Source organism: Plecotus auritus (assembly GCF_963455305.1).
Source record: "Plecotus auritus genome assembly, chromosome: 9".
Classification (NCBI taxonomy): Eukaryota; Metazoa; Chordata; class Mammalia; order Chiroptera; family Vespertilionidae; genus Plecotus; species Plecotus auritus.
The window spans coordinates 55270889-55291711 of NC_137783.1; the positions used below are offsets into that span (position 1 = coordinate 55270889).

The 20823-nt window shown below is 42.3% G+C and overlaps 1 pseudogene across 1 annotated transcript; it reads left to right on the forward strand.

Moving 5' to 3' along the window:
• The first annotated feature begins 19115 nt into the window (after positions 1–19115).
• Positions 19116–20495, forward strand: LOC308233512 (small ribosomal subunit protein eS8-like; annotated as a pseudogene). Its single transcript has 2 exons — positions 19116–19149; positions 19981–20495. The product of its transcript is annotated as a small ribosomal subunit protein eS8-like (transcript).
• Positions 20496–20823: the final 328 nt, after the last annotated feature.

The window sequence follows — 20823 nt, forward strand, 5'->3', positions numbered from 1 at the left end:
GTTGGAGAGGACAAAGTGTTAGGTCTTTTCCACTTTCTTATAATGACGCTAATCCCATCATGGGACTCTGCTCTCATAACCATATTACCTCTCAAAGGCTCACCTCCAAATGTCATGACATTAGGGCTTCAACATATGAGTTTTGGAAGGACACAAACATTTAGTCCAAAACTTATAACAAAGTTTTAGTTGTACTTATAGTTTCTGTTAAAGTATGTGTTCTTTTAATAAGATTACATTCTTTTCTTTCTGCTTTTCATATTATTGCAAAAATAGAATTAAAACAATTTTTAGTAACCTGTAACTTTTTAAAGTCAGAATATGTTCCTTTCACCTTTTTTAGTCTTTCCCAGTGGTTTGCAAACTCTAGTGTGCATCAGAATCTGTTGCAGCAAAAATTGCCACCAGACTCCCCCAGAATTTCTGACTCATAGGTCTGGAATAAGAAGTATTTTTACACCTGTTTTTCAATATTTTCCATTTTCTTTTCTTTCTCTACCTCATTCTGAGTAATTTCTTTAGATCTCTCTTCTAGTTCATTTATTTTATCAGTTTTGTCATTATTCAATATTTCTGAAGGAATTTTGAATCCCGAAAAGAAAGATTCCTTTTGATGTGAAACTTGATAAGGAATTTATCTGCTGAGATGGATTCCACATGGTCAACCAAGAGCCCAGACTTTATCTATACATATAAAGAGGTAATATGCTAATTGTCCATTACAGTGTCCCAGTAACAACCAATTTGCATAGTGACAGACCAGCAGGAAGCTGCGCATGCAACAGGAGTCAGGCGGCCTGAGCCAAGTTCCTGGGGGTCTGAGGAGAGTGCCTGACAGGAGCCCAGATTGCAACGAAGGAAGAAGAAGCAGCCATGGGGAGCTCTTCCAATCCCTTTGCATGGACACCCTACCTCAGCCCCCGCACCCTGGGGGGTGGGGGACAGATGGACACCCTACCCCAGCCCCCACACCCCCAGGGGGACTGGGAGGCTGATCATACAAAGAGAAGACCCAGCCTCGGGGTAGCTGCAGCCCGCACCTCCAACTCCCGATCTCTTCCCCTGCTATCACCACTAGGGGCGCCCACAACAATAGCACATCGGTGACCACCCATCAGTGCCCCGGAGGCACCTGGGGCCCACGGCCCACCACTGCTGGGCCCCCTCCACTAGGGCCGGCACGCCTCTCTTCCCTACAACTCCAGACCTGGGTGGAGGCAGGCCTGAGCAGCCCCCCAGGGTCAGACCCTTCCCCGCCTCCCCCCCAGCAGCAGCAGCAGCACCATCTTGGCAGCGGAAGTGTGCTGAACCTCGCTGGGGGCATGGCTAAACCTGCCTTCCTAGCCCTCCTGGCTCTGCCCTGGCCCAGCCCCCACCCTGTTCCAGGAGATTGGAGCCCGGCCCTGAGCATGTATAGCTGCAAAAGAGCCAGGTACAATTTAAAGAATGGCGCCAAGCGGGAAAGTTTGACAGTTACTCCCCCTTTGGCCTCGCCACTCCCCTAACGCCCCCCTAAAGCCCTGCCCCCCGCCAGCACCTCCAGAGACAACCATCATTACAGGGCTGCTGGCCAGAGCCCACCCCTCTGAGGCCTGCAGAACCCTCTGCAAAGCTTCCATAACTTCAGTCCCAGAAAACAATCATGCCCTCCTCCCCTCATCAGCACCTGCTACCTGTGAGGGTACCCATGAGCTTAAAAATAATAATCCTTTCCCGTTTAGACATCACTTACTTGATGAAACATTTCTAGGTTTATTAGCTCAGAACCTCCTCATGACAACCCAGTGTGGTAGGCGGAGAAGAGATTACAATTCCCATGGTATATGCGTATGTATTCAGAAATGAAGCTCAGAGAGGAAAAGTGTTAAGCCCAGTGGTTCCCAAGGTGCAGCACACACCCCACGGGGGGGGGGGGGCAATTTGATTTTAAGTAGGGGCAATTTGAGAATGAGTTAACAGTGAATTTTTTGCATTTCTTATGGTTCTAGGGGGCCTCATCTACAGTGCATCCTACATAATAATAGGCTAATATGCAAATGATTGAATGGTGGAATGACTGGTCACTATGATGCATGCTAACCACCAGGGGGCAGACCCTCAACTCAGGAGCCACCCCCTGGTGGTCAGTGTGCTCCCACAGGGGGAGCGCCACTCAGCCAGAAGCCAGGCTCACGGCTGGCGAGCACAGCGGCAGTGGTGGGAGCCTCTCCCGCCTCTATGGCAATGCTAAGGATGTCTGACTGATGGCTTAGGCCCAGGCAGTTGGACATCCCCCCAGGGCTCCCAGACTGAGAGAGGGTGCAGGCCAGGCTGAGGGACCACCCCCCCACCAAGTGAATGAATTTCGTGCACTGGGCCTCTAGTAAATAATAAAAGCCTAGTGGCCACGTGCTGATGGGGCTCCTCCTGCACTCTATACCTGGCAGAACATCAGACTGATCTCTTGACTTCCCACACTGCAGCCTGCTTGTCTGTATCAACCACTGCAGGAAAGCCCTGGTTCCATCTTTCTATGGTTCCATCTAGAAATGCGCTGTCCAATCAGAATTATACAATTTAAATGCCTAATTTACATAAAATGGATGCAATTGAGAAACCTGGGTGGAAAATGTTGCCATAAGAGATGGCCTCCCTTATGTCTTGGTGGAACACAATTTAAGTTGTTATTTGAATCTGTGTCTCCTGGGATGCAGCTCCTTTTTACTCAAATAAATGATTTTATTCCTTATTATAGTCTAAAATTAATTTTGGCTTACAGAATGGACAAATATTTGGCTCATTTAGAGGCAGCCTCCTTTACTATTAATCTCTACCCATCTATTGAGCCCTTGTGCAGGTAAATCAAGTCCTGCATTGTTCTCAAGTGATTTATTTATATATTCTCTAATACTCTAGTCCTTCCAAGAAATATGTCCCATCTAGTACCATCTTCCTGCCATGCTATGTTGGAACTGAGCCTCATTGATGCCAACTACTTCACTAGTTGGATTGGTTTTCTATTGCTGTGTAATAAGTCACAGCAAACTTAGTGGTTTCAACAATCTATATTTATTAACTCACAGTTTCCTTTGGTTTGAAGTCTGAGCATAACTTAGCTAAATGCTCTGCTCAAGAATTTACAAGGTCGCAGTCAAGATATAGACTTGGTTGTGTCCTCATCTGGAGGCTTAATTGGGAAAAAAATATCTGTTTCCAAGTTCATACAGGTAGCAGGCAGAATTAATTTTTTGTGGCCACAGCACTAAGATTTCCACATCTTAGAAGCCACCTACAGTCCCCTGCCACATGGCCCTCTCCTTGGGTAGTTGAGAGCATGAGAGCACAGCAGTTGCTTCTTCAGGACAAGAAGGAGATTCTCTTGCTCCAGTCTCTCCAAGGCAGAGTCTTACATAACAGCATAATCATAGGATTGACATGCCCTCACCTTTGCTGTGTACTATAACCTAGTCAAGGCAGCAGCATCCCATCTTTTTTGCCATATTGTATTAGTTAGGATAAAGGAAGGTTCTCCCCAGAGTCAAGGGGAGGGGATTGTCCAGGATATAACACCAGAGGGTAGAGGTCATGGTGGCCACCTGAGAACTTTGCCTGCTGCACCAGATTTTCTCCTATAGCATCTTCCACATATTTGGCTCTATAAGATAAGATTCCTCACTACAACAATGGCTGTCCTGCTTCCTGCCTCATCTCAGGGTGCAGGTCTAATTCTTGGTCTTAGCCACCTCTACAAAGTGTCAGTCTAACATTATTCCTAGCAATAGCCCTAGCCAGTTTGGTTCAGTGGATAGAGCATTGGCCTGCAGCCTGAAGGGTCCCAGGTTTGATTCCAGTTAAGGCCCATGCCTGGGTTGCATGCTTGATTCCCCCCCCGGGGGGGGGGTGTGGAGGACGTGCAGGAGGCAGCCAATCAATGATTCTCTCATCATTTATGTTTTTATCTCTCTCCCTCTCCATTCTTCATTGAAATCAATAAAAGTCTGTATTTTTTAAAAATCCTAGCAATACATCACAGCATCTTCCCTGCATAATATATCTGAAGTAGTGAAAATAACATAAAATTTAAATTAGACAAAACTGATTTCTCATTCTGATTTTAGCATTATGGGATGTGTAAGAACTTAGAGTATAATGATTTGATATCTCAATCTCAGTGTAATAATATGGTGAGGAAAAAGAACACAACACATAAGGATGTGCTAATGCAATAAAAGCATTTAATATGTGGCATATGCCCAATCATTAACAATTATCTTCCATTTTATTAGTTTGTCATCTTCTGCTTTTGATGTAGGATCTAAAGTAAAAGTAAAAAAACATCACATGAATACCTGGAGTTTTTTATACCAGTGACTTTATAATAAGTTCTTTGTTATTTACAGACTAAAATGAAAATTTGAATCTCTAATGCCATATGCAAAATATTTTACCAAATCTACCTATCGTTTCATTCTTTATTTTAAAACCATACAAATCCATACAGTTATCAACAATGGAATAGATTAATTAGTATATTTGCAGTAATGTTTATCAAGGTAGGAAAATGTGTATGTGGATATTAAACCTTAAAGTTAAGAAAGAAAACTGCACAAGGGAAAATTGTCTAACTCTGGGCAGTCCAGCGATGGCAAGATGGAGTTGTCATCATCAGAGGTCAGAGTTCTTGCTAACAGTGTCACAGGAAATAATGTATATTGTAGACTAGCACAACATTTGCCATGGTCTGTGCTTTTGAGAAAAATATTTCTTCCATACACAGACAAGCTCAAAATTTCATCTCAGGAAAATCTGTGCAGTCTTCTTCATTAGTTCCTAATAGGATTTATTTGGATCCAACTACCTATAAGCTAAGGTACAAATTCTCTCTACCTAACACATACAACATACAACAAATGATAGTGGGATGAAGCCTAGAATTACCATATTGAAAAATGTCCTTATAATGACACTGATCAGAAAACATTTGCAATCACTGACCATCCATTAACCACAGCCTGCTAGGGGACTGTGTAGATGCTGCCTGGACTAGCCCAAAATGAGGCCTCATGTCTGCTCTTTGGAGATAAACTATTTTATTAATTATTCCCTGCATGCTCTGTGCTTACTTTTTGGAAGTCCATTGTGTATGTATGTGTGTATATATATGTATATATCATGCATGCCCATTTTCCTCCAAGAATAATAGCAGCTCATCTAGATATTCCTCCTCCCTTATGAAGCCTCTATGAATTCAGAACCACTTCACATCCTCTGGTTTCACATCCTCTGGTCTCTCAGTGGCCAGAAATTAGGCACCAGGTATACCTACCTTCAATGCAGGCTAGGAAATATAATCTTTTTGTTGGGTATGCTGCTGTCTTTAATAAATCAGAATCTTCTTTAAGGAAGAAAGCACTAAATATTAGGAACATAAGCCATTGCCATAGAGTTCATTATATCATCAGAAGTCCTTCATGAATGTGGATGGAATGTGAAGAAATGTTGTGACCACAATAGGAAGCTGACTAAGACAATTATTATAACCCTGACCAGTGTGGCTCAGTGGTTGGAGTGTCATCCTGTGCACCAAAGAGTCTTGGATTTGATTCCTGGTCAAGGGTGCATACCTGGGTTGCAGGCTTGATCCCTGGCCCTGGTCAGGGAGTATGTAGGAGACAACTGATCAATGTGTCTCTTTCACATTGATGTTTCTTTTTCTCTCTCTCTATCTCTCTTTCCCTGTCTATCTCCCTCCCTCCTTCCCTTCCACTCTCTAAAAATCAATGGAGAAAATGTCCTCTGGTGAGGATTAACAAAACAACAATTATTGTAGTTGGAATTATCGCCATTAAAGTATAAATTAACTTTATTTGGAAGAATTTTTTTTATTTTTAAAAAATATTTTATTGATTTCAGAGAGGAAAAGAGAGGGAGAGAGATAGAAACATCAATGATGAGAAAGAATCATTGATTGGCTGCCTCCTGAGTGCCCCAGACTGGGGATCAAGCGGAAACCTGGGCATTTGCCCTGACTGGGAATTACAACATGACCTCCTGGTTCCTAGGTCTATGCTCAACCACTGAGCAATGCTGGCCAGGCTATTTGGAAGAATTTTAAAGCTATTATGATAGTTCAGAATTCCACACAATATCATCACTACTTGACAACCTACAGTGTGAAAACCATGGTCAGACTTCAGTGACATTCTTATGGAAAGAAGAGAATTATACTAGTAATTGGTACGTGAGGCTCAGGTGGAGATTCAGATTGCAGGACCCACATAGACCAAGTTACAATGTCTAACATCTTGATAAATTTGATGTTGATCCAGGTAAGTTGTGATCATGCATTTTTGTGAATATGTTCCATGTATAGTGGGCTCATATGAATTCAAGCAGGGTCATTGATACCTAGGTGGTTCTAAAAATGTATCATCGAAGTCATCCAGAAGTCTAGCAGTGCTGAGTGAAGAGTGGCAAGGGTTGAAAGAGGGTTATATCAGATCCACCAGTCAGGCTGATGTCCCGAAAATAAGCTGGAATCAGCTCAGAAATCAAAACTAAATCTAAGCTATGAGAACACACAAGTGAGGGTAACAGCAGGGCCTCAGCTCAGTGGAATTAAACATGTCTAGGGCTTACCGCTGACAGATCAGATGTTCTATCTATAATACTGAAAGGAGTTTTAGGGATAAAATAGGCAGGTTTAGGGAGTTTTAGGAATTAGGGGGTCCATGAAGGAGGAAGACATAGTTGCTTGGGGGCTTGGAGCTGCTAAAAGGCATACATTCACAGAGAGCAAAAGATGCCACAGGATAAGGAGAAAGGAAGACATCCATTCACAGAAGACAAGCCACAGGGTATGGGGAGAAAGAGGAAACAAACTTTCACATGGGATAGAGAAATGCTGACAAATGAGAGGAAGAGGAAAACAGATTTTCACAGGGGATAGAGAATTCTACCACTGAATGGGGAGAGAAGGAGGGGGCACCATGTGGTTTTAAGCTTTGAAGTTGATATTCTACTAATGAGAAGGAAGCATCAAGAAACAAAGAACTGCAGCCTTTATAAACCTTAGGAAAAGGGGGCTTAGTGGGCTACTCCCTTTGGGACCCACCCACCCACAATGTGGGAGTCTGTACTTGTTTCCAATAAATATCCACCTTTTCATATACCACCTTTTGTCCATGGCTTCATTCTTCGAATCCACCTGGACAAGAACCAGGGAAAGAAATCACCCTTGCATCCTGTTCAGAAAGAAACCACTGGATTCAATGCTAAGAAAATTCAAGTCCTCTGCTCCCTATCATTCCTGCAAAGTCACCTTACGGAGTTCATATTATGTGTAATATTACCCACTTGCTCAAGAAGCATAGATGGCCTATTTTTGCCTGTATCACTTACCTTTGGTTTTACACTCACCTAGAAAGGGAAAGGATGGTAGCGTAATTATAAAAAAGAAAGTGAAACCAGGTCAGAGCAGGAGTTCCAGATGCCCAGGTTCTCCTCCTGACCAGCACCTATTGTGACTTATGTTAGTACTTCCCCTTGTGGGACTCTGTTTTTCATTTGTCAAATGAAGACTTTTGAATTTATGGCTCCTGATATCTCTTCTCCCTGGAAAATTCCATAAATCTAGGTATTCAAAAAATAGGAAAACTTGGTTTTTAGTTCTTTTAAAAAAAAACTTGATTCCTTTACATCCTGCTCTCCTACCTTATGTGGTGAGGGCACCTTTTTGAGTGTGTCTGAATAAACCCTGTGTGTGACCATGACCTCCAGATAAGAGCCCAGAGGTCACTCCTGCTATGATAATGTAGCTGCGCCCCACCTGAAGTCCCTATGCCCGTGTGCGACAGAGCTCCTCACACCGAGGTCCCAGGAAGCAGGCACTCTGCCTCGTGACCCCCTCATCTCCACAGAAACGCTGCCTCCTACAGCGGACAGTGTGGCTTCTGCGCCTCTATGAAGTCATGGTGAAGTCATTTGGGGACATCACTTACGTTTCTCTTTTGCTGCAGTGACAACTTAATGGAGTTCAGTCTAAGCCTCTCTGATTTCTTGGCCTTTCCCCTTTTCTCATTTGAGTGAACAATGGAAAATTTAAGCACTGACAGTTGGAATTTTGTGAGTTTGGCCACTAGAGCAAAGGGAAAAAGATACTTTGTAAACAGATGTCCTTTTTTAGTCTTTAAAGCAACAGTGGCTTCTTGAGACTTGGTATCTATAACACTTTAAAATTTATTTGGCCAAAACCGGTTTGGCTCAGTGGATAGAGCGTCGGCCTACGGACTGAAGGGTCCCGGGTTCGATTCCGGTCAAGGGCATGTACCTTGGTTGCGGGCACATCCCCAGTAGGAGGTGTGCAGGAGGCAGCTGATCGATGTTTCTCTCTCATCGATGTTTCTAACTCTCTATCCCTCTCCCTTCCTCTCTGTAAAAAATCAATAAAATATATTTAAAAAAATAATAATAAAATTTATTTGACCTTCCCCAACATTGACTGGGATGATTCCAGACATTTTAGCAGGGACTCTATAATTTAGAGATGCGTTTTCCCTGCTGCTTGCAAGCAACTGAAAAGGCTACAGTAGCTTAAATAATAGAGACATGTTTGTCTTAAATAATAAGTCCGAGCTCTGTGGCTGATGACTTTATTCCAATCACTTCAATATATTGACATTAGTGCTTATTTTAAACTCTTGGACTCTATTAATTTTTTTGGTTCTTATGGTCACAAAGCAGCATCTGCTTCCACAGGAATCACATCCACATTCCGGAAGAGGGAAAGGCAGAGAGACTTCCCAAACAGCGTGTCACATTTTGTCAGGAAAGCAACATGTTTTTAGAATTCTTACCTAGAGAGGTTTTCATTTTAATGTTTCCTTCGCTGGGGTCAATATTCCACACGGACATCTGTAGCCGGAATGTGTTTTGGTAGAAGAGGGTCATAGATGGTGAAGTAACACAAAGCTTCTGATTGTCAAGTCAGACTCATAGGAATGAAAACTCTTACCCCACCTCAAGTTTTATTAGTGATCTCAGGAATGCAGACAATCAAGAAGTCCAGAAGCAGACTGAGGGCTCGAGGAAATCAAAGCAACTCCTCAGATGTTTTCCTTGTTTGTTTGTGTTTAATACTGGACACACATTTTGGCTCAGAATAGATAAGTTATCTAAGTTAGATACAGGAATAGAAAGAATTTGATCTCTGACACATCTTCATTTTATATGCTGATTTTGTCCAGGGAGCCATGCCTCATACATCCATAAGGGATGGTTCTTTATTCTCCTCCTCCTCCTTTTCCTTCTCCTCTTCACCCTTTTCTCCTGTAATAAGCAATCCTTAAAGAGACATCCTTGTTCAATAGAGAAGAACCCCTTTTCTAACAAATATTATTATTAGTCTACTAGAGGCCCGGTGCACAAAATTTGTGCATGGGGGGGGGTCCCCTCAGCCCAGCCTGCACTCTCTCCAATCCAGGACATCCCTCTCACAATCCTGGACCACTGGCTCCTAACTGTTCACCTGCCTGCCTGCCTGATCACTCCTCACTGCCCCCCTGCCAGCCTGGTTGCCCCCAACTGCCCCCCTTGCCAGCCTGGTTGCCCCACGCAGCCTGCTGCTCAGTCGTTCGGTCACCCTTCACTAACCCCCCTGCCGACCTGGTCGCCCACACAGCCTGTTTTGTTATCCATTTGGTTGCGATGGTCACTTAGGCTTTTATATAGATAGATTTTCTCAGAGGTCTAGTTACTGTGCTGTCAAGGATATTAGGCAGTGTCACCCATCTGTACTTTCTTTCCCCTAAGAGTCTCTCCCTGGTAAGGGAAGTGAAAAGATCAAAGGTTTCATTTCTCCCTCTTCAGACAGTTTCACACACAGAGACAATAAGCTAATTATATTCATTGTTATGGAAGCTCTCTATAACTTTTCCCCCAGTGGAGCAGCTATTTATAAGATAACCAGTTTGGAGTCAATATCATTTTTTTCAGTGACATTTAGATTAAATAAAAGAAAACTACCTTTGAGGACTACTGTTCTCTCTGAGGCTTGAATTATCTTTTATCCTTTGTCCTTATTATCCTATATTATAAAGAGGTAGTATGCAAATTGACCATCATACCTTCACAAGATGGCGGCACCCATAGCATAGGCAGGGCGGGTCACTCCATGTGCCTGCTGCAGGAGTCCCCTCAGCCTTGCTGGAGGCCTCAGATCCTCCTGCACCCCTCCACTGACTGACAGCTCACCCAGGCTCCTCCAACAAGCTTCCCATCCCTCTCTTCCTCCCTCCCCCAAAGCTAAAGCCTGACTGTGGTGTCCAACAAATTGGAAGTTATAACTCATGTCGTTGAGAGTATCCTCCATTCCTCAGCTGGGGCCGGCCGCACCACGCGCCTGTCCCTGGAGTCCCCTCAGCCCCACCGGGGTCCTCGGGTCCTCCTGCATCCCCCACTGACTGAGGCTCAGGCTAGCAGGGCCGGCAGAGGCACAGGCAAGCCTTGAATGGCGGCTGCCTAGCTGCCTAGGGCCAGTCCAGGCACAGGCAAGCTGCTGATGCGGCTGCCCAGCCGCCCTGGGCTAGCTCGAGGCTCAGGTAACCAGGGCCAGCTGAAGCTTGTGCTGCTGGCAGTGGCAGCAGCAGAGGTGTGATGGGGGCATTACCTTCCCCTGATTGCCAGGTCGCCTCCCACCCCTGAGGGCTCCTGAACTGTGAGAGGGGGCACTGAGGGAATTTTCATGCACTGGGCCTCTAGTTAATTATAAAAAAGTAATTAATGATTGTTTAACTATTATGCTGTATACCTAAACTAACACAAAATAATATTGAATATAAGCTGTGATTTAAAAATAAAATTAAATAAGTAATTTATTTTCCAGCAGCTCAGTTGAAGGCTTTTTTGTTTTCTCCTTTAAAAAGCTATTTACTGCCCAGGCTACATGGCTCAGTAGTTGAGCGTTGACTCAAAAACCAGGAGGTCACCTTTCGATTCCTGGTCAGGGCACATGACAGGTTGTGGGCTGGATCCCCAATAGGGGGAGTGCAGGAGGCAGCCAATCAATGATTCTCTCACATCATTGATGTTTCTCTCTCTTTCTCCCTCTCCCTTTCTTGGTCCAAAACCAATAAAAACATATTTAGAAAAAAAGAAAAAAACTATTTACTTATAATTAATGTTTTTTTATTCATGTAACAAATATTTTCTGGGCACCTATAGACAAGAAATGTCTAGATGCTAGAATCACAATAGTTAAGGCAATGTATGTAATGTTAGCCCCTCATGAAACCTACAGTCTAGTACTGAAGAGATAAAAACATACGTAATCATAAAATTACACAATTACAAATTTTGATCAACTCTTTCAGGAAAACACGTGGTAGCATCCTCTAATCATTAGAGTCTAATGGAACAGGACAGGAAAATTTCTAATATAGGATTTCTTTAAAAACAAGATATATAGGATAAAAAGAGGTAGCCATGAGAAAAGCAATCCATGTCAGAGTAAAAAAATACTGATTTATTAGTGTAGGCACTTTTTTTTAATACCATCCAAATAATGACTTTGTTTGCAGGTGAGTAAGCAGAGTTTTCATAATTACCCAATGTCAACTGGTAGCTGTGTAAGGCTGGATTCAAGCCCATACATACATATTGCATTTTCAATTGCACTCAGCCTTAGTCTTCTTATCTGTAAATTGGGAACTTAATAGTTAATTGTTGGATAAATGGTTTCCATTTTCAAAACTGACATTTTACTGTCCCTGTTGTCTTACGTCCTAGGGTTATCACATATGATATGAGAATATTTTCACAAAGATAAAGCTAAAATGTGTTTGGGCTTTTTTTTATCAGTTATATACAACATTGAGCACCTCATTTAACTGTCTCCTCATCCATAAATTGTCATGATGATAATAGGTAATGTTTTGATACCTATCTTGTGTTCAGTGCTTAATGTGCAATATCCCCTTGAGACTCGCATCTTAACTTTTGAGTTATGCATTATTGTTTCACAGATGAAAGAACAGAAGTTCACCTGCTTCGACAAGAATTTGCACTACGTCAGCTTTGTATTAAGCCTCCGTGCTGCTGCTGCTAGACTGGGCCTTTCCACTGTGGTATTTTTATAAGGAGTGTTTATGGAATAACTTCTGAAACCACTGTGAGTGTGGAAAATGAAAAATACCACCACAGAGGGTGTGTATATATTAATTCTAGAGCCTTGAATTGTCTATAGGTCCCGAATCCCTAGTTTGAATCCTTCCTTGGGAATTTTGGCATGTGACAGCATATGAAAGAGGTGGGGGTTACATGCTTATCTTTTGCCCCACTTAGCTGAAATCGTACACAGGTTCACCCCCTAATCTTTCAAAAAGGATTGTATCTCACTAACCAAAGGAGTACATGCTCATCTCCAAAGACTGTGTAGTTTCCAATCTGGGCCACCAGGCATTTAATATGTACTCACTATGTATGTTATGGTCTCCCTCTGAAAACAGATTCATTCCCTCTCCCACTGTCCCTGTACATTCTTATTTTGAAAATCACTGGAATATTAATGATCATGTTGCATGCCCACAAGGTAGTGAAAAGGTTAATGTTATAAGGATAGCTAATAAATGACCTAGAAGCACTTTGCCATCATAGATCCCTAAGACTGCCTTACTCTATGACTGCAGGCCAGAGAGTGGGAGTGGGAGCAGTTCTTACTACACACATCAGGTTTCTGAACGCTTCAGTCAAGCTCTTCTCACCTTTTTGTAATGAGACTGAATTATTCTAATTGGTTTGCTTTCCTGTCATGTGAAGGCTTTGCCCCATCCCTGACAATCTCTGTCCCTTCTCCATCACATTAATAAGGTTATTCACTTCCTCAAAGAAAAGGAATAATGGGGTCAGGATTTGGGTCTAAATTAATAGTACTTTGTTGTTTGCATCCTGCACAGAGCTCTCTTATTCCCAAATTAAAGAAGTCTAAGGTTGAAATGAAACTAATGGGGTTCATACAAGGAAAACATCATCATTAAACTATGAGCTCAGGCCAAGGTATTGGGTGTCCTTGCTTATGGCTTATAATAGTTTCTATCTTTTCCTCTAGAGTAAGAGGAATATCACAGAGGCAATCAAGGGCTCTGTAAATAATTCTCAATCTAGAATCTTAATTCTGAATTCTAAACATTTGTCATATAATCTTAACATTAACTGTTTGGGCAGGCACTACCTCCATTTTAGTAGACAGAGAGAAGTGACTGAATTATGAAAAGTTCTTCTGACCCAAGCACTATGTGTATTAAATCTCTTTGTTTTCTGGTATAGTACCTCTCTTCACTCTTTACAATTAAAAATCAGTTGATTAATTCAGAACCCTGCTGAAATTTACATTTTGGACTAGACTTTTCAAAGCCAAATATATTGGCCAGATTTCAAAGGAAAATTATATAAGATTTTTCATTACCCTTTGAGCAGGAAAAAAAATGAAGAAAAATAACCATTACAGTTCATTAAATAAGAGATTGATAATAAAATGAAAAGCAAGTATACTATTAGGAATTGATTTAAAGTCCTATTATAGTAGCTATATCTACAAGGTACTAAATGCATTAAATACAAGACATTAATAAATACTACTCATCTGTATATTAAATATGATTATCCTATATAATAAAAGCCTAACATGCAAATAGACCGAATGGTGGGATGACCATTTAGCAGGGGGCAGGACTGGCGAGTGGGCGGTGCCAGGCCAGCCAACACAGGTGCCAGCAGGCAGAGAGGGGGACGGCAATTGGGGGGTGGCAGCGACCTGCAGTGGCAGAGGGGTGATCGCCTCTGGCAGAGGGAGGCCAGACTATGATTTAGGCCCGCTCCCTTGGGATAGTGGGCCCAAGTTGTCAGTCGGACATCCCCTGAGGGCTCCTGGTCTGCGAGAGGGCACAGGCCAGGCTGAGGGACCCCCCCCCCCGTCCCGAGTGCATGAATTTTCATGCACTGGGCCTCTAGTAAGTCTATATTCTACATATAATAATCCCCTTCTTCCTATGACTTCTCTATAATGACAACCCAGCACAACCTAAGAAATGATCTCATTTCAAAGATACAATAAGTGGCTCCCAAAGGTAGGAGTTCCCTGGAGCTATTCAAACCTAAAAGAGCAATGCCAAAGAAAGCAAAATGGTACTTCAGATTAGACAGCTTTCATTTTTATTTTTTTATTGATTTCAGAGAGAGGAAGGGAGAAGGAGAAAAAGATAGAAACACCAGTGATGACAAAGAATCATCAATCCGCTGCCTCCTGCACGCCCCCCTACTGAGGATGGAGCCCATAACCCAGCCAGGCCTGTGCCCTGACCAGGAATAGAAGGAACTTCCTGAGTCACAGGTCTACGCTCAACCCCTGAGCCACTCTGATGAGGAAGACAGCTTTTAATTTTTTAGACCAGTGTTGAAACATAGTTCGGTGTGTGTGTGTGTGTGTGTGTGTGTGTGTGTGTGTGTGTGTGTGTTTCTGTGTTCCTACATGGGTTCAGGCCTTCTGAATAATGAAAATTGACAGGACATGAAGATAGAGAATATTTCTTCTCCCCAACAGTCATTTGTTCAAATTCTAAGGGGAATAAACTCAGAGGTACTTGTCTTTTTTCCTTCAGAGCTATTTTTCTACCATTATAAGGGCAATATGATCTAAAGATGGGGATTTATATTTTTCTCTCCCTTGAGACAATTGCTTACATTCTGGGGTAGAGGCCTTTCTTTCCTCTGCAAGAGAGGATTCATTTACATTCCTGAGTAGAAGATTAGGTTTTCTCCCTTTATCTCAGAAGAGTGAATGGAAGGTATGCCAACAGATCTCTACACATGAGTTCTTATATTCTGGAATTCCTCTCCTGTGGTGCAAATTCTGCTGCATGTTCAAGTGCCATCAGGTTCTCATTGCATCATCTCATGGGAATCTGAGGTGTCAGGCAATTATTTTATTTACTCTGTATGCAAATAAAAAAGTCAGTTTTCTACACTAGAGATCTTGTGTATGTGTAAGTGTGTGGTAAAATACACAGGACAAAATTTATCATTAAAAATATACAATTCACTGACATTTAGTATTTTCACAGTGTAAATGCAAGCATCACCACTATCTAGTTTCAGATCATTTTAATCACTCCAAAAGAAAACTCTTCAACCATAAAAAAGTCACTTTTCATTATCACCTCTCTGTAACCACTGGCAACCACTAACTTGATTTCTGTGTCTATGGATTTATCAGATCTGGATATTTTATATAAGTAAAATCATAAGATGTGGTCTTTTATGTCTGGCTTCTTTCATTTTTCAGAGTTCATCCATGTTATAGCACGCATGACTACTACATTCATTTTTATGGCCACACTAGAGGCCTGGTGCATGAAATTCGTACATGGGGGTGTGTGTCCCTCAGCCCAGCCTGCACCCACTCCAATCTGGTACCCCTCGAGGGATGTCTGACTGCCCATTTAGGCCTGATCCTACCTGGGCAGTCGGACATCCCTCTCACAATCCAGGACTAAATGGGCAGTCAGACATTCCTCTCACAACCCAGAACTGCTGGCTCCCAACTACTCACCTGCCTGCCTTCCTGATTGCCCCTAACCGCTTCTGCCTGCCAGCCTGATCACCCCCTGACCACTTCCCTGCCAGCCTGATTGATGCGTAACTGCTCCCCTGCCAGCCTGTTTGCCCCTAACTGCCCTCCCCTGCAGGCCTGGTCACCCCTAACTGCCCTCCCCTGCCGGCCTGGTCACCCCTAACTGCCCTCCCCTGCAGGCCTGAGTTCCCCCCCAAATGCCCTCACCTGCAGGCCTAGTCACCTCCACTTGCCCTCCCATGGATGCCTGGTCACGCCCAACTTCCCTCCTCTGCCAGCCTGGTCACCCCTAACTACCATCCCCTGCAGGCTTGATCACCCTCAACTGCCCTCCCTTGCAGGCCTGGTTCCTCCCAACTGCCCTCCCGTGCTGGCCATCTTGTGGTGGCCATTTGTGTCCACATGGGGATAGGATCTTTGACCACATGGGCGCAGCCACCTTGTGTGTTGGAGTGATGGTCAATCTGCATATTACTCTTTTATTAGATAGGATAGAGGCCTGGTGCATGGGTGGGGGCCTGCTGGTTTGCCCTGAAGGGTGTCCTGGATCAAGGTGGGGGTTCCCTTGGGGCATGGAGTGGCCTGGGCGAGGGGCCTGTGGTGGTTTGCAGGCCGGCCATGCCCCCTGGTGACCCAAGCGGAGGCCCTGGTGTCTGGGATTTATTTATCTTCTACAATTGAAACTTTGTAGCCTGGAGTGGAGCCAAGCCTTCTGCTTGTTCCATGGCGGCAGCCATTTCTGTTGGGATTTATTTATCTTCTATCATTGAAACTTTGTAGCATTGAGTGGAGGCCTGGGCCGGCAAGGGCAGGCGGAAAGCTTGGCTTCCTCTATTGCTGGGGAAACCCAAGCCTCCCTCTTGCTCTCCGTGGCCGCAGCCAAATTGGTTGGGTTTATTTGCATAGTCACTCCTGATTGGCTGGTGGGCGTGGCTTGTAGGTGTAGCAGAGGAATGGTCAATATGCATATTACTCTTTTATTAGATAGGATAATTTCAGTGTATGGATATACCACATTTTGATTATCCATTCATCAGGTGACAGACACATAGGTAGTTTCTATCTTTGTGCTTTAATTAATACTCTTGCTAGAACATTAATGTACAACTTTTGGTTTCAACACTTCTTTTAATTTTTAAGGGTAAATAACCAAGAGTAGAATTGCTGTGTCATATGATAATTCTATGTTTAACTTTTTGAAGAACCCTCAAAGTGTTTTCTTTTATTTCTTACTTTAATTTCTTTTATCTATTTTTATTTATTTTATTTTTACATCATCATTTATCTCTTCTATGACCTCTGCCACCTATACTCCCTCCCTCACCCCCACCATCACCACACTGTTGTCCATGTCCATGAGTTCTCTCTCTCTTTTTTCTCTTTTTTGCTCATTTCCTCCACCCACCCCACCATAGCTGTCTGCTTGCTCTTTGTCTATGAGTCTGTCTCTATTTTGCATTCATTCAGTTTGTTCTACAGCAGTTGTAACATTTTACATTCCCACCAGCAATTTGTGAGCCTTCCAATTATGCAACTGTTATAATACTTGTTATTAAATATTTTAAAAATTATTATAGCCATCCTAGTGGGTTTGAAGTGGTATCTTATTATGATTTTGACTTGCAGTTTTCTAGTGATTAATGATGTTACCATCTTTTAATATTCTTGTTGGCCATTTGTGTATATTCTTTGGAGAAATAGCTATTGAAGTCCTTTGTCCATTTTTTTTTCTCTTGGTTTATTTGTCTTTTTTATGTTGAGTTATTAGAGGTCTTTATATTCTGGATAGTACAGCTTTATCAGATATGTAATTTACATATACTTTTTCTTGTTGCCTGGGTTGTCTTTTTGCCTTCTTGGTAGTGTCCTTCAATGCCAAAAAATGTTTTCATTTTATTAAGTCCAATTTATCTATATTTTGTTGTTGTTATTTGTGTTTTTGTTTTTATTTGTATATTTATTGCTAAATCCAGACTCAAGAAGAACCACATGACTTTTAATGGGATTTTTTATCTCCATGTTTTCTCTCCAATTCTGTTTGTATTTTCCAAAGCAAAATCACTACCAAAGAAGAGATAGATGATACTGAAGTGGAAAGCTTACAGGGTCAAACAGAATACCTAAGGATTGGCCAGGATTCTCAGCCCTTCCCCTCTTTCTTTCTGTTTTTCAGTTCTGAGAAGTTGGACTGGAAAATTGTAACCAAAAACACCACACGTTCTGCTGCCTGCCACAATAAAAGCCAAACTATATGTAATACTTCAAACAATTTAAAAAAAAAAAAAAAGGAAAGAGGTTTTATTAAGGTGCCACATGACCTGGGAGAATGGTAGATTCCTGTCTCAAAAACCATCTCTCCTTCCTGCTCTAGCCCCTAGTGCTTATAGGGAAGGGTGGGCTTTTCCTATCCAATTATCTTGCTAGCATCTAGGCATGCTTGAGCCCTGTCCACTCATTTTTCTAGTTTTTGGTGCTCTTGAGCCCTATCTATTCATCTTTCTAGTTTTCAGCAACTTAGAGCTTGTATTCAGTGTAAAAACCTCCTGCTGAGGAAGCTTGGCCAGTTGGGGACACTTCCCAGTGATCTGACTATCTAGGGCAAGCATGTCAAACTTGTGGCCCATGGGCCACATGTGGCCCACAACAAATATTTTTGTGGCCCAGCCAATATAACGGTATGTAAGAAATGTTTGAATAAAAATTTCGTAACTTAATTTTTACAGTATCCTGTTATACAAAATTATTAATAATTAACTACAACGTTCACTAATGACTGATTACTATAACCATGTTGCATTCATTTCCCTTATGTGCCTTACACGCAGGTGCACCATTTCTCTCCACTAATACTTCTTACTCGCAGGTGCACCATTTCTCTCCACTAATACTAGCAGCAAGTATTTTAGCAGCCAATTGCCATGTCATTAGTCTGGACTGACTTGTTTGGTGTGCACAGCAGGAAATATTTTGCTTTAGGAGAACAAGAAAAATAGGTTTATTTGTGTTACACGTGTTAATTTGTGCAGTTATTCAGTGTCTGGTGAGTTAATGTTCAAGAAAAAATATTCATTTTTATTAAAATGTTCTATTATTTTATGTTAACGATGACTCATTTATTTCAGCTCTTCGTATTCAGCATGTCTCTATCTAAATAAACCTACGTTTCTATGAAAATGGAAGCTTTTGTGTTTTTTTGCAGCCCACATAAACTTAAACCTTGTTTATTTGGCCTGTGTTAGCCTTTGAGTTTGACATGCTTGATCTAGGGCAGTGGTCAGCAAACTCATTAGTTAACAGAGCCAAATATCAACAGTACAACAATTGAAATTTCTTTTGAGAGCCAAATTTTTAAAACTTAAACTTCTTCTAATGCCACTTCTTCAAAATAGACTCGCCCAGGCCGTGGTATTTTGTGGAAGAGCCACACTCAAGGGGCCAAAGAGCCGCAGTTTGCCGACCACGGATCTAGGGTAACAATTCCTCTCTTCAAAACTCTGGTTCCTTATAAGGGTAAATGGATGGAGATCTCATCTGTAAAGCTTCAGGGAGTAAGATCAGATCATGAGTGTTGATCTTTTGTATAGAATCAGGGTCAGTGTTAGAGAATTTCCATCCATGGGCCTGTTCCTCATCTTGTTATTTGTAATGGGATTTAAATTCTGACAAGTCCAGGTGGGAATTAAAGCCCCAAGAAGTGGTGGCCCTCAAGTGGCTTGTCTTGCTGCTTTATTGGGAGTTTGGTTTCCCTGGCTTATTTGGGAACTTTCCTTCTGATGTCCTGGGCAGGTCATATGGAAATCTAGTTTAGTAAAGTCACTGCCTCTAGCAATTTTAAAATCTCTTTTGCATGTTTCATGCACTTATTCCCCAAGGTTAAGAGCCCTCTTTCTTTCCACATTACCCGATGGGCATGGACTGCCAGAAGGCATATTTAGGATCACGTGGATGATAACATTCTTTCCCTGGGATGATTCCAAGGCTCTGTTGAACCTATCAGTTCAGACTTTTGTGCTGAGGACCCTACAGCAAGGGCCTGGGCTTCTATTACCTTGTCAATGTTGTCTACCACTTACTCTCATTGCTAGCCATTCTCCATGAAGCCGCTCCAATCTGTATGTAATTCCCAGTCAGGTTCTGTCAGCAGCTGGTCCAATGGATCCAGTATGCTGGAATAAACATTGTCAAAGATTTCTAATCAGTCACATTGAATGCTGAGCAGTGAAATTGTGGTGAATACAGGTACAAAGTAGTAGCTCTTTGACATCAATATCCACATCTGTAAAATTGGTATTGCATTTTATATTAAACATATCCAAAAGTTTCTTAAGTAAATGAACTGAAATTCTAAATAGAGAGTAATTTGCACTTTATCCTTCCAGCTGGCACCAAGTACCATAAGACCAGGGGCAAGAGAAAGCCCTTCCACAAGAAGAGAAAATAAGAGCTGGGACATCCTGCTGGCAATGCTAAGACTGGCCCCCACCACATACTAGTGTGCACGATCCATGTGCAAGGAGGTAACAAGAAATACCAAGCCTTGAGGCTGGATGTGGGCAACTCCTCCTGGGGTTCAGAGTGCTGTATGCAAGGAAGAAGGATGGTTGATATTGTCTACAATGCATCCAACAGAAAACGAGTCCACACTAAAACCCTAGTAAAGAACTGCCTATGTCCATTGACAGCATACTCACAGATAGTGGTGTGAGTCCCACTAGGCACTGCCCCGATGCCAAAAGAAGAGTGCCAAATTAACTCCTGAGGAAGAAAAGATTTTCAACAAAAAATGATAAAAGAAAACTCAGAAGAAATATGGTAAAGGAAAAAGAATGCCAAAACCAGCAGAGTTCTAGAGGAGCAGTTCCAGCAGGGCAAGGTTCTTGCATGCATCACTTAAAGACCACGCCCATGTGGCCACACAGATGACAACGTGCTAGAGGGCAAGGAGCTGGAGTTTTATCAGAGGAAAATCAAGGCCCTGGAAGGCAAATAAATCCTCTTTCCTTCTATCTTAGCTCATGTAATAAAAGTATTTAGTCTTTAAAATAAATAAATGAAAAACACCTAAAATGCTATGGATACATATAATATCACCATTATATTATGTCATGGTAATCCTATATAACAAAAGCCTAATATGCTAAGTGTCTAGTTGTCTGGTCGTTCATTCAACCAATTGAAGTGTAATACACTAATGATATGCTAAGTCTGCTCAACTGCTCACT